We start from the raw sequence: 7,500 nt of genomic DNA on the forward strand, positions 1-7,500 counted from the left end.
GAGGAGGTGGCCTCTCACAAAGTTGAATGTTTTAATCTTTATACCGATCATTCATTGACTGAAAATGTTAAAAAATATATACCTTAAAAGATGGTGGAAACCTACTGGCTATATATTAATGAGTTGCTATCTATAACAGTAGATCATCTCCTCAAACATACATAGTAAAAACAATGTGTAATTTAATAGAAGAATACATTGGGGAAACTATTCCTCCCAGTCTACCAGATACTGGAGTCGAACCCCACGAAGCCGGGAGTCCAGACGAGATCTGACAGCATACGCCGGACTGCCCTCGTTGTCCGGGGGGTAGTGGGGGACAGCATCAGCTAGGGGACCAGGAACCACCGGCCTGAGAAGGGAGACATGAAACGAGGGTGAGATACGGTAGTGACTGGGACGTTGTAACCGATACGTCACCTCGTTGACCCTCCGGAGAACTTTGAACGGCCCCACAAACCGGGGGCTCAGTTTCTTGCAGGGCAGGTGGAGTAGGAGGTTCCTGGTAGAGAGCCTCGGTCTGGCCCAGAACCACTCATCAACCGCAGGAGCCTCGGTCTGGCCCAGAACCACTCATCAACCGCAGGAGCCTCAGTCTGGCCCGGAACCACTCATCAACCCTCGTTGTCCGGGGGGCGTAGTGGGGTGTAATTTATGTCAAATTTTGTACACAAATTTGTTAACATCCCTGTTACTGAACATTTCTCCTTTGCCAAGATAACCCATCCACCTGACAGGTGTGGCATATCAAGAAGCTGATTAAACAACATGATCGTTACACAGGTGCACCTTGTGCTGGGGACAATAAAAGGCCATTCTAAAATGTGCAGTTTTGTCACACAACACATTGCCACAGATGTCTCAAGTTTTGAGGGAGCGTGCAATTGGCATGCTGACTGCAGGTATATCCACCAGAGCTGTTGGCAGATAATTTAATGCTAATTTCTCTACCATAAGCCACCTCCAATGTCGTTTTAGAGAATTTAGCAGTACTTCCAACCAGCTTCACAACCGCAGACCACATGTAACCACGCCAACCCAGGACCCCCACATCTGTCTTCTTCACCTTCTTCGTCATATGAGACCAGCCACCTGGACAGCTGATGAAACTGAGGAGTATTTCTGTCTGTAATAAAGCCCTTTTGAGGGGGAAAACTTATTCTGATTGGCTGGGCCTGACTCCCCAGTGGGTGGGCCTATGCCCTCCCAGGCCCACCTATGGCTGCGCCCCTGCCCAGTCATGTGAAATCCATAGATGAGGACCTAATGAATTCATTTCAATTGACTGATTTCAATATACGAACTGTAACTCAGTAAAATCATTGAAATTGTTGCGTGTTGCATTCATATTTTTGTTCAGTGTTTATTCATAGAGACATGTTTATGGAGAGGTTAATGTCTGACCTCTAGTAACAGATAGAGACATGTTTATGGAGAGGTTAATGTCTGACCTCTAGTAACAGATAGAGACATGTTTATGGAGAGGTTAATGTCTGACCTCTAGTAACAGATAGAGACATGTTTATGGAGAGGTTAATGTCTGAGCTCTAGTAACAGATAGAGACATGTTTATGGAGAGGTTAATGTCTGACCTCTAGTAACAGATAGAGACATGTTTATGGAGAGGGTAATGTCTGACCTCTAGTAACAGATAGAGACATGTTTATGGAGAGGTTAATGTCTGACCTCTAGTAACAGATAGAGACATGTTTATGGAGAGGTTAATGTCTGACCTCTAGTAACAGATAGAGACATGTTTATGGAGAGGGTAATGTCTGACCTCTAGTAACAGATAGAGACATGTTTATGGAGAGGGTAATGTCTGACCTCTAGTAACAGATAGAGACATGTTTATGGAGAGGGTAATGTCTGACCTCTAGTAACAGATAGAGACATGTTTATGGAGAGGTTAATGACTGACCTCTAGTAACGGATAGAGACATGTTTATGGAGAGGTTAATGTCTGACCTCTAGTAACAGATAGAGACATGTTTAAGGAGAGGGTAATGTCTGACCTCTAGTAACAGATAGAGACATGTTTATGGAGAGGTTAATGTCTGACCTCTAGTAACAGATAGAGACATGTTTATGGAGAGGTTAATGTCTGACCTCTAGTAACAGATAGAGACATGTTTATGGAGGGGTTAATGTCTGACCTCTAGTAACAGATAGAGACATGTTTATGGAGAGGTTAATATCTGACCTCTAGTTACAGATAGAGACATGTTTATGGAGAGCTTCTAAGGTTAGATATTGTATCAAGTTTGTTCCTAGAGTTTCTCCACCATAATCATTTTATTTTATTTATTAATAATTTCTCAAGCTCCTGATATATATAGTTGATCACATATCTACATGTTAAATGTTACATCATATTAAAATGTTCCATCATAAATCAAACTTTTCTAACTGGGTTGTTTTTAAAAATATTTTTATGTATTTTTATTTTATTTAACCTTTATTTTACTTGGCAAGTCAGTTAAAGAACAAATTCATATTTACAATACTGCTGTGGTCAATTGAATGTATTGCCTGGTTTGATAAAGAACTACGAACCCCCGCACGGCAGATTCTTCAGACTCCACACATATCCCAGACACTACAGTATCAGTCACTAACTCCACAGATGTCCTAAACACTACAGTATCAGTCACTAACTCCACAGATATCCCAGACACTACAGTATCAGTCACTAACTCCACAGATATCCCAGACACTACAGTATCAGTCACTAACTCCACAGAAATCCTCAACACTACAGTATCAGTCACTAACTCCACAGATATCCTAAACACTACAGGATCAGTCACTAACTCCACAGATATCCCAGACACTACAGTATCAGTCACTAACTCCACAGATATCCTAAACACTACAGTATCAGTCACTAACTCCACAGATATCCTCAACACTACAGTATCAGTCACTAACTCCACAGATGTCCTAAACACTACAGTATCAGTCACTAACTCCAAAGATATCCCAGACACTACAGTATCAGTCACTAACTCCACAGATATCCCAGACACTACAGTATCAGTCACTAACTCCACAGATGTCCTAAACACTACATTATCAGTCACTAACTCCACAGATATCCTAAACACTACAGTATCAGTCACTAACTCCACAGATATCCTAAACACTACAGTATCAGTCACTAACTCCACAGATATCCTAAACACTACAGTATCAGTCACTAACTCCACAGATGTCCTAAACACTACAGTATCAGTCACTAACTCCACAGATATCCCAGACACTACAGTATCAGTCACTAACTCCACAGATATCCCAGACACTACAGTATCAGTCACTAACTCCACAGATATCCCAGACACTACAGTATCAGTCACTAACTCCACAGATATCCTAAACACTACAGTATCAGTCACTAACTCCACAGATATCCTAAACACTACAGTATCAGTCACTAACTCCACAGATATCCCAGACACTACAGTATCAGTCACTAACTCCACAGATATCCTAAACACTACAGTATCAGTCACTAACTCCACAGATATCCTCAACACTACAGTATCAGTCACTAACTCCACAGATATCCTAAACACTACAGTATCAGTCACTAACTCCACAGATATCCTAAACACTACAGTATCAGTCACTAACTCCACAGATATCCTAAACACGACAGTATCAGTCACTAACTCCACAGATGTCCTAAACACTACAGTATCAGTCACTAACTCCACAGATATCCTAAACACTACAGTATCAGTCACTAACTCCACAGATATCCTAAACACTACAGTATCAGTCACTAACTCCACAGATATCCCAGACACTACAGTATCAGTCACTAACTCCACAGATATCCCAGACACTACAGTATCAGTCACTAACTCCACAGATATCCCAGACACTACAGTATCAGTCACTAACTCCACAGATGTCCTAAACACTACAGTATCAGGCACTAACTCCACAGATATCCTAAACACTACAGTATCAGTCACTAACTCCACAGATATCCCAGACACTACAGTCTCAGTCACTAACTCCACAGATGTCCCAGACACTACAGTATCAGTCACTAACTCCACAGATATCCCAGACACTACAGTATCAGTCACTAACTCCACAGATATCCCAGACACTACAGTATCATTCACCAACTCCACAGATATCCCAGACACTACAGTATCAGTCACTAACTCCACAGATATCCTAAACACTACAGTATCAGTCACTAACTCCACAGATATCCTAAACACTACAGTATCAGTCACTAACTCCACAGATATCCTAAACACTACAGTATCAGTCACTAACTCCACAGATATCCCAGACACTACAGTATCAGTCATTAACTCCACACATATCCTAAACACTACAGTATCAGTCACTAACTCCACAGATATCCCAGACACTACAGTATCAGTCACTAACTCCACAGATATCCCAGACACTACAGTATCAGTCACTAACTCCACAGATATCCCAGACACTACAGTATCAGTCACTAACTCCACATATATCCCAGACACTACAGTATCAGTCACGAACTCCACAGATATCCCCAACACTAGAGTATCAGTCACTAACTCCACAGATATCCCAGACACTACAGTATCAGTCACTAACTCCACAGATATCCTAAACACTACAGTATCAGTCACTAACTCCACAGATATCCTAAACACTACAGTATGAGTCACTAACTCCACAGATATCCTCAACAATCCAGTATGAGTCACTAACTCCACAGATATCCCAGACACTACAGTATGAGTCAGTAACTCCACAGATATCCCATACACTGCAGTATCAGTCACTAACTCCACAGATATCCCAGACACTACAGTATCAGTCACTAACTCCACAGATATCCCAGACACTACAGTATCAGTCACTAACTCCACAGATGTCCTAAACACTACAGTATCAGTCACTAACTCCACAGATATCCCAGACACTACAGTATCAGTCACTAACTCCACAGATGTCCTAAACACTACAGTATCAGTCACTAACTCCACAGATATCCCAGACACTACAGTATCAGACACTAACTCCACAGATATCCCAGACACTACAGTATCAGTCACTAACTCCACAGATATCCCAGACACTACAGTATCAGTCACTAACTCCACAGATATCCTAAACACTACAGTATCAGTCACTAACTCCACAGATATCCTAAACACTACAGTATCAGTCACTAACTCCACAGATATCCCAGACACTACAGTATCAGTCACTAACTCCACAGATATCCCAGACACTACAGTATCAGTCACTAACTCCACAGATATCCTAAACACTACAGTATCAGTCACTAACTCCACAGATATCCTAAACACTACAGGATCAGTCACTAACTCCACAGATATCCCAGACACTACAGTATCAGTCACTAACTCCACAGATATCCTAAACACTACAGTATCAGTCACTAACTCCACAGATATCCTCAACACTACAGTATCAGTCACTAACTCCACAGATGTCCTAAACACTGCAGTATCAGTCACTAACTCCAAAGATATCCCAGACACTACAGTATCAGTCACTAACTCCACAGATATCCCAGACACTACAGTATCAGTCACTAACTCCACAGATGTCCTAAACACTACAGTATCAGTCACTAACTCCACAGATATCCTAAACACTACAGTATCAGTCACTAACTCCACAGATATCCTAAACACTACAGTATCAGTCACTAACTCCACAGATATCCTAAACACTACAGTATCAGTCACTAACTCCACAGATGTCCTAAACACTACAGTATCAGTCACTAACTCCACAGATATCCCAGACACTACAGTATCAGTCACTAACTCCACAGATATCCCAGACACTACAGTATCAGTCACTAACTCCACAGATATCCCAGACACTACAGTATCAGTCACTAACTCCACAGATATCCTAAACACTACAGTATCAGTCACTAACTCCACAGATATCCTAAACACTAGAGTATCAGTCACTAACTCCACAGATATCCCAGACACTACAGTACCAGTCACTAACTCCACAGATATCCTAAACACTACAGTATCAGTCACTAACTCCACAGATATCCTCAACACTACAGTATCAGTCACTAACTCCACAGATATCCTAAACACTACAGTATCAGTCACTAACTCCACAGATATCCTAAACACTACAGTATCAGTCACTAACTCCACAGATATCCTAAACACGACAGTATCAGTCACTAACTCCACAGATGTCCTAAACACTACAGTATCAGTCACTAACTCCACAGATATCCTAAACACTACAGTATCAGTCACTAACTCCACAGATGTCCCAGACACTACAGTATCAGTCACTAACTCCACAGATATCCCAGACACTACAGTATCAGTCACTAACTCCACAGATGTCCTAAACACTACAGTATCAGTCACTAACTCCACAGATATCCTAAACACTACAGTATCAGTCACTAACTCCACAGATATCCTAAACACTACAGTATCAGTCACTAACTCCACAGATATCCTAAACACTACAGTATCAGTCACTAACTCCACAGATGTCCTAAACACTACAGTATCAGTCACTAACTCCACAGATATCCCAGACACTACAGTATCAGTCACTAACTCCACAGATATCCCAGACACTACAGTATCAGTCACTAACTCCACAGATATCCCAGACACTACAGTATCAGTCACTAACTCCACAGATATCCTAAACACTACAGTATCAGTCACTAACTCCACAGATATCCTAAACACTAGAGTATCAGTCACTAACTCCACAGATATCCCAGACACTACAGTACCAGTCACTAACTCCACAGATATCCTAAACACTACAGTATCAGTCACTAACTCCACAGATATCCTCAACACTACAGTATCAGTCACTAACTCCACAGATATCCTAAACACTACAGTATCAGTCACTAACTCCACAGATATCCTAAACACTACAGTATCAGTCACTAACTCCACAGATATCCTAAACACGACAGTATCAGTCACTAACTCCACAGATGTCCTAAACACTACAGTATCAGTCACTAACTCCACAGATATCCTAAACACTACAGTATCAGTCACTAACTCCACAGATATTCTAAACACTACAGTATCAGTCACTAACTCCACAGATAGCCCAGACACTACAGTATCAGTCACTAACTCCACAGATATCCCAGACACTACAGTATCAGTCACTAACTCCACAGATATCCCAGACACTACAGTATCAGTCACTAACTCCACAGATGTCCTAAACACTACAGTATCAGGCACTAACTCCACAGATATCCTAAACACTACAGTATCAGTCACTAACTCCACAGATATCCTAAACACTACAGTATCAGTCACTAACTCCACAGATATCCCAGACACTACAGTATCAGTCACTAACTCCACAGATGTCCTAAACACTACAGTATCAGTCACTAACTCCACAGATATCCCAGACACTACAGTATCAGTCACTAACTCCACAGATATTCTAAACACTACAGTATCAGTCACTAACTCCACA

The sequence above is a fragment of the Oncorhynchus gorbuscha genome, linkage group LG14 (assembly GCF_021184085.1).
Source record: "Oncorhynchus gorbuscha isolate QuinsamMale2020 ecotype Even-year linkage group LG14, OgorEven_v1.0, whole genome shotgun sequence".
In the NCBI taxonomy this organism is placed as follows: Eukaryota; Metazoa; Chordata; class Actinopteri; order Salmoniformes; family Salmonidae; genus Oncorhynchus; species Oncorhynchus gorbuscha.